The sequence below is a fragment of the Oryctolagus cuniculus genome, chromosome 2 (assembly GCF_964237555.1).
Source record: "Oryctolagus cuniculus chromosome 2, mOryCun1.1, whole genome shotgun sequence".
Lineage (NCBI taxonomy): Eukaryota > Metazoa > Chordata > Mammalia > Lagomorpha > Leporidae > Oryctolagus > Oryctolagus cuniculus.
Window position 1 is genome coordinate 17,802,004 of NC_091433.1, and position 8,327 is coordinate 17,810,330.

An 8,327-nucleotide genomic window follows, 5' to 3' on the forward strand; every position below is an offset into this window, starting at 1 on the left:
CCACAGTCAGGAGGGGAGCTCCAAGGGAGGAAAACCCGAGGGAAACTTGTTATAGTGGAGTCTTTTAAGCACAATTCCAGGGAGGAGCCGAATAACAGCTAACAGTTGATCAGAAGCAGCACAAAACCCAGCAGAAGGCAGGAATTGTAATGCTGCCTAGCCTGCTCATGATAAAAACAAACAAACAAACAAACAAACAGCCATAAGAAGGGCGGGATACTAAAGATAGAGTTAGAAACGTGCCAGGGGATTCCAATTCAATCCCATCAAGGTTGCATGTACCAATGCCATCTCACTAGTCCAAGTGATCAATTTCAGTTCATAATTGATCACACTGATAGGATTAAGAGTCAAAGGGATCACACAAACAAGACTAGTGTCTGCTAATACTAATTGATAGAATTAAAAAGAAGAGAAGATCCAAGATGGGAAGCAGGATACACAGCAGACTCATAGAATGGCAGATGTCCTAAACAGCACTCTGGTTTCAGAATCAGCCCTTAAGGCATTCGGATATAGCTGAAGAGCCCATGAGAGTATTTCAGGCATGGAAAGCCAAGACACTCTGGCCAAAAAAAAAAAAAAAATGACCTAAATGAAAGATCTCTGTGAGATCCCAGTAGAAAGAATGGGCCATCAAAGAAGGAGGTACCTTTCTCTGAAGGGAGGAGAGAACTTCCACTTTGACTATGGCTTGCCTAAATAAGATTAGAGTTGGTGAATTCAAGAGGCTTCCATACCCTTGGCAACTCATGACAAGAGCCTTGGGTGATTACTGATGCCATAAACAAGAGTGTCAAATTGTTCAGTCAACAACAAGAGTCACTGTGCACTTACTCCCCATGTAGGATCTCTGTCCTTAATGTGTTGTACTATGTGAATTAACGGTATAACTAGTACTCAAACAGTACTTTACACTTTGTGTTTCTGTGGGGTGCAAACTGTTGAAATCTTTACTTGGTATATACTAAATCGAGCTTCTGTATATAAAGATAATTGAAAATGAATCTTGATGTGAATCGGATGGGAGAGGGAGCGAGAGATGAGATGGTTGCACGTGGCAAGGAGGTTATGGGGGGAAAAAGCTGCTATAATCCAAAACTTGTACTTTGGAAATTTATATTTATTAGATAAAAGTTAAAAAAAGTAAAGAAGGGCGGGAAAGGTAACTTTCTATTCTCATGATAAAACTAGAAACTCAGAGGGGCAAGATAGGTATTTTATCTTGCTAAAAGTAGCTTCTGGGAGGAAGCAAGCATCTTGTCCCCCTTTTCTCATTCCAGCAGGGACCAACCTACCTGCCTATCAGCCCACTTAATGCCTCAGACTTTCACCCACTGATTTGAAGATACACTTAAACTTCCAGCATTTAGCCTTCCCTTTCAAAGCTACTGTTTGTTTAGAAAAGTCTGGATTTGCCTACTTGGAAAACGGTGACTTTTTAAAAAATTTATCTTCACAAAAGGCCAGAATGGAGGAGGCTTAAGACTGTCCTCTTGCAGAGCAATGAAGAGCCAGCATTTTCACACCCTCTTTGAATTTTGGACATTAGCTTTGACTGTTTAGCTGTGGAAGCAAGAGTCATGATCTGGGGGGCTGGCATTGTGGCATAGCAGGTTAAGCCTCCATCTGCGATGCTGGCCTTCCATATGGGCCCTGGTTCATGTCCTGGCTGCTTCTTTTCTGATTCAGCTCCCTGCTAATGCGCCTGGGAAAGCAGAAGGTGGCTCAAGTGTTTGGGTCCCTGCACCCACGTGGGAGACCCAGAAGAAATTCTGGGCTCCTGGCTTCAGCCTGGCCCAGCCCTGGTCTTGCAACCATTTGGGGAGTGAACCAGCGCATGGAAGATTGATCTCTTTCCGTCTTTCTGTGTCTCCTCCTCTCTGTCTACAACTCTGTCTCACAAATAAATAAATATTTTTTAAAAATATTAGAAAAATAATCATGATTTGGGGCACAGCCAGTATATTTTGTTGTTAAATATATCCCCACTCCCCAGTAGCTTTGAATTCAGCAAGATACTTAGCCTTGACGGCCCTTCATTTCTAAATCTTCGAAAAGAGTAAGACTTCCCGGCCTTCGAGTTGGCTGTGAAGAGGAACTAAGTCTGTGTGGCAAAGTGAATATGATAACCTGGGGTCCACACTAGTGTCCTTTCCCTCCCCATGCCCGCCATTGAATTGTGCACAGGGTGAGCAAACAGATTGATAATACACAATAGTCTATTTCAGAAAGCTAAAAGAAACGACTGTGAATGCTGTCAACACAGAGAACACTAAGTATTTGAGCAGCTAGAAATGCTTACCCCGATTTTGAAGTTACACAATGTGCACATGTATTGAAACATTACACGATACTCCATAAATATGTACAGCTTGACGTGTCAATTAGAAAATAAGTAAATAAGAAAAATACCTTGTCCTAGGCCTGCACATTGTGAATCCACATCTCATTCATACTGTCGACATTTACTGAGAGAATGAGAGAATGACACATCTGTAAGTCTGCTTGTTGTTCTGGTTGTTCATTCTATTTCTCAAATCATCCGTGCCTTCTCTGTGAATTAGGTGTTGGTGAAGAGAGAAAGGAGTGGGAAGGTAAATGGTCAGTACTCAGCTTAGCAAGGCCAGCTTTCTCTCTTATTTTTAACTGGCCTTGCAGTACAGGTCTCTAGAATCAGGCTGTGTACTGAGTGTGAGGTTCAAATGTAGTGGTAAACCAAGTGCTGGCTCTGTTTGGTCTCCAAAGGAGAAGCTGGACATTCTCTCATTCTCTTGTTTGTTGTTGAGTGTCAGAGCATGACCCCCCCCCCCCCCAAAGGATGATATCTTGGCAAACTGAGTGCTTTAGGCTAAAAAAGATTAGAGGGGCTGGCGCTGAGGCATAGCGGGTAAAGCCGGCCTGCAGTGCTGGCATCCCATATGGGCACTGGTTCAGGTCCCAGATGCTCCACTTTTGATCCAGCTCTCTGCTATGGCCTGGGAAAGCAGTAGAAAATGGGCCAAGTCCTTGGGCCCCTGCACCCACATGGGAGACCTGAAAGAAGCTCCTGGCTCCTGGCTCCTGGCTTCAGATCAGCACAGCTCTGGCCATTGCAGCCATTTGGGGAGTGAACCATTGGTTGGAAGATCTCTCTCTCTCTCAATCTCTCTCTCTCTCTCTCTCTCTCTCTCTGCCTCTTCTTCTCTGTAGCTCTGCCTTTCAAATAAATAAGTAAATCTAAAAAAAAAAAAAAGGAAACTGAACAGACAGGAGTTGCTGGGATCCCACACTTATGTGTTGCCATGCTGTCAAACACAAGCTATATTCAAAACATGTTACTATAATTACATAATTAGCCCAGGTAGAGTGTTTGTCTCCTTGTCATGGAGTCATTGTCATTATGGGGAGTAAATTTTTAGTATTTTGGGACCCGATGTTGTGGCTCAGCAGGCGAAGCTGCTACTTGGAAGGCCAGCACACCAAAGTGGAGTGTCCATTCAAGTCCCAGCTGCTCTGCTCCCCACCCAGCTTCCTGCTAATGTGCCTGGGGAGGCAGCAGAGGATGGCCTATGTGCTTGGGCCCCTGATGCCCATGTCAGAACTCCAAGATGGAGCTCTTATCTCCCGGCTTCAGCCTGGCCCAGTCCCAGATGTTGTAAGCATTTAGGGAATGAACCGGCAGATGGATGACCTCTCTCTCTCCCCACTTCTCTCTTCCACTCTGCCTTTCAAATAAATAAGTACATAAATAAATATTTTTAAAAACATATTTTGGCAGGGTTTTTTTTAAAGTATACTGTTAATATGCCAGAATTCTGCTTTTATGTTGATCCTAGCAAGGAATATTTTCCCAAAGTAAGCTGATCACATGAAGTCTCCCCCTTGGTTTGGAGACCGAGCTTACTCTTTCTTTCTGCCTTTTTTTCAAGAACTATTTATTTATTTGAAATGTGGAGTTATAGAGAGAGAAGGAGAGACAGAAATCTTCCATCCACTGGTTTGTTCTCCAAATGGCTGCAGCAGCCAGGGCTGCAAGACCAGGAGCCAGAAGCTGGTCCAGGAACCCAGGGGCCCAAGTATTTAGGCCATCCTATACTACTTTCCCAGGTGCATTAACAGGGAGCTGGATCAGACTGCCAGGACTCCAATCAGTGCTCCTATGGGATGCAGGCCTTGCAGGTGGCAGCTTAATGCACTGTACCACAACCTCGGCCTCTGGGTTAGTATTTCTAGTCAACGTGCTACCAGTTTTTCAGGATGTGCATGTTATCATGGGTTCCTTTATTCTGGTGGTTGCTAAACCCAGGGCCAAAAATGTATCAATGTGTATGTCCAGTTTTGTTTCTCCCTTAGCCATTTTTACTTCTGTACCAGAGACAGAGAGAGAAAGAGTAGATGGGGTGATTTTGCTTATGAAAGCCATGGGAAAAAAAGACTTGGCTAGGAATGGAATTCTGTGATGCTTTTGGTTACTGTTGGATATATTAGGGGTCTTCAAAAAACTCATGGAAATGCATATTATGAGAAAACTATGCATTGGTTTCACAATTCTTGGCACCAAAATAAACTTATTTTAATTCCATCTTTCTAAGAACTTTTTGAAGAACTGTTGAACCTATGGAAACTGGAACTCCCAGTGAAGATAAGTGTGTGGCTGATGGAAGGAATACAGAATTCTCTGATGTCCTAGCAAGGTACCATATCAGACAAGATGTGGGGGAAGCTCTTTTGGTGTGTGGGTTCTGAAGTAGAGATGTGTTCTGCCTTCTAGAATAATAATGAGTTGCATCTTCACAGGGAATGAAAATGCTACGTAGGGGGAAACTTGGACTGGAGTTTTGGCTTTGCTGACTAGCCACAGAGCTTATCCCATCAGTTCTCTGGCTCCAGGCTTCCTTTACGAATGTTGAGCCGCACTAAATGACTCTTACTATTGCTTCCATCTGTAAAGACTTTCTGGCCCCTGCTGAGGATGCCTCTCCAGAACCCATGAATAAGGCCTCTTCATTTCTATGTTTTATGATTCTGAGTGAAGGGCTGGCTTCCCCTTGACCACTGTAGAGAGGGGGGAGAGAGTTCCGGAAAGGGCTGTGAGTTGTTCACTGCTACAGCAAATGGCACAAAGAGCTGCTGTACTTCATGCAGTTCTGCTTCCAAAAAAAAAAAAAAATAGATGTGCTGAAGTGGACAAAGAAAGACAGGGCAGGAGAAGGGCAAGGGCCCTGGAATGCTAGCTTTATTTAGCTTCAAATGATTAGCAGCCAGCTGTGACATTATTGCTCAAGGCGTCTATGTTGCCATTCAAAGCAGTTGTTGCAAGTGCTCAGGAGAGAACAGTAGGCCTGTGTGGCTCTGTGTTTCCTCTCCCTGCTGGCTGGGTGGAGAGGAATGCACATAGAACTTGCTTTGAAGAACACTCATGGTTAGAATCAAGGGTCTGTGGGTGTTCTGTAAAGTTTATGTACCCCTCATGTAGCCTCATTTTCAAAAAAATACTTTGCCCCTTCTGGATAGATAATGTTACCCCATTGTAGAACACTGGGAAAAACAACACAAATGTCAGTGAAGATAAATGTTGTCATGACCTCAACACCAGGATGGAAATGTGTCTTGTAAGAAATACGTCAGTGGGAAACCGACAGAGATTGGGTGGTAGGAAATACAGATACAGAGATGGAGACCTGGAAGAGCAACCTTTGCTGCACCAACAGAGCCTTGGTACCACACTACCCCTCCTTGGGGCTCAGCTAACCATTTCAAAAGAGTGAAAGCATTGTTGACATTCAAAATCTGAAGTATGGGCTTGGGATAAGGCAATTCTGTTCTGTGTGTATGAGAGAAGTAAAATCACAGTGCACACCAGGAAAATAATTTTGGAAACTCTGTTGATTGTGAAGCTGAGGCTGAGCCAGCTGTAGTTAAAGATACAAAGGAAATATTGTTCACTTCCCATAAATGATTTCCCAAATGTAAAGCCAGGCCAACCACAGCAGGTGACTTCAGAGCTGTGGAAACACTTAACCACATAGGAATAAATCTTATGAACACATTTTTTTAAAAATGCAAAGTGTAACCTTTAAAATAAAATCCATGGCTGTCACATTTAGAGTGAAAGCCTGAAAAGTAAGGTTTGTCTCTACCAACCCCAAAAGCCAGGGGCCTGCGGTTTTATTGGATTTCTCATCCCAAGAAAATATTTACACTTGGAGGAGATGATGCGTTTTTAACTATAAAAGCCACACATAGCATATTTGTGGAGAATATTGCAAATAAAAATGTTTTTCTCCTTAGATGGACACTTCTAAATGCATCAAAAATGGGTAAAATAATAGTAGTTCTTTCCAATGTGTGAAACTTTTCTTCTTTTGGGCAATTGCCAAGATTGGAGAATGATCCTTGGAGTATCTGGCTTCTTACTGCCACAAAATCCCAGTCACTGGAGCTTTGGAAGCCTAGATCTATACACAGGAGAACAAGACAAAGGACATGCCAGAGAGAGCAAGAAACAAAATTAGCAGGGACATATTTGCAGAGGCCAGAGGTAAAATGAAATAAGTTAGTATAGCAGGGAAATAAAGATAATTTGGGAGACTGAGGAGCATTATTTTACAGCAATTTAAGCTTCTGCCTGTAACACCTGGTCCAGCCCCAGCTATTGGGGCCATTTGGGGAGTGAACCAGCAGATGGAAAAATCTCTCTCTATCTCTTCCTCTCACTGTCTCTGTAACTCTCTGCTTTTCAAATAAATAAATAAACTTTTTAAAATTGTGCGAAATATAATTTGGGAGATTTATCAGTGTATGCCATTTAATGGTTGTCAATACAATTACTGAAAGAAAAAAATGATTGATTTTTGTATTCAGTTGATCTAGGGAAATAGAAAACAATCCAAACTAAATATGTGTTAGGCATCACACCATGGAATAGTCCTTATTGTTAGCTGAAGTATTGAGGCTTCTAAATAACAGAGGTAAAAATAAAACAAAATTTGCATTCAAGCTCAGGAAAGTGATCCAGAAATGGATATGAAAACATAGGCCAGTATTTTGTCCTTCCAAAATTAATGTCCAAATGCACCCAATAGAAGGGGCTTGGTTTCATCCCTAATGTGCTCTCTCTCTCAGAGAGGGTGCTTGGCCCAGTGGTTCAGATGCCACTTGGGATGCCTGGTTCCCATATGGAAAGCCTAGCTTCTACTCCAACTCTGCTCCTGATTCCAGCTCCCAACGAATGCACATCCTGGGAGGCAGCTGGTGATGGCTCAAGTGCCTGGACCTCTGCCACCCACCTGCAAGACCTGGACTGAGTTCCTGGTGTTAGGGGAGTGAACCAGCAAATGGAGCTGTCTCTCTCTCTCTCTCTCTTTTGCTCTGCCTCTTAAATAAGTAAAAGTAGGAAAAAAGGCTAGTGGAACATGTAATTCAAAAGTAAATTTATCACATTTCCTCTTTCTTCTCTCATTTTTATGGTTTCTGCTCACCTCTCTAAAGAATATAAGGAGAACCTCATGACAGCTCCACATAAAGAACATGTCCACCGTACTGGAGGGCTGAACTTGAACCACATGAAGAGTTGTGGTTCCTTTATCTTTGGTGTCATGGTTTGAATGTGCTTCTCACAGCTTCTGTGTTGAGCTGTGGGGCCCTGAAGTGGTGATCAGGCCATGAGGGTCACCCTCTTGGATGGATGAATGCTATCACGGTTATCTCTGGAGTGGGTTCTTTATACAAAGGCTGAGATCTGCCCCTGCCTCCTTCCTCTGTTGCATTTGCGTTTCCTCTCCCTCTGCCATAGGGATGACCCATCACCAAGGCCCTCAACTGATGCTCTCAGACTTTCCAGCGTCTAGAACTGGGAGCATAATAAATTCTGTTTATAAATTACCCACTCTCAGGTCTTGTGTTACAGTAGCAGAAATGGACTAAGACGTTCACCTCATAGAATTCTGTGTGGTCCTGAGAATTCCACTGACATAGGACAGATCAACAGGAGAAAAGCATATAAACGTTTATATGTGTGTGGGAACCCCAATAGGACAATGAAGACTCAAAGAAGTCACAAGACTCCAGTGTGTATACAGTAGATTCAACAAAGAGTGGCAGTTAGGAAAAGTAATCAGAACACATGGGAAGGTGAAGGAAATTCAAGAGTTATTTTAATGAGCTCTGATGGTACAGATTTTTCTCTACCTTGACTCTCAGTCTTTTGTGACAAGGATATTTCTTCTCTCCTTACACAGGAAAGGCATTTTGTCCAAGGAGTTTTCTCCTCTCTATGATGATAATGTCTCTTTTCACTGGGACAAGAGGGGCAAACTGTCCCTTCTCTTTCTACTGGCTTGTGT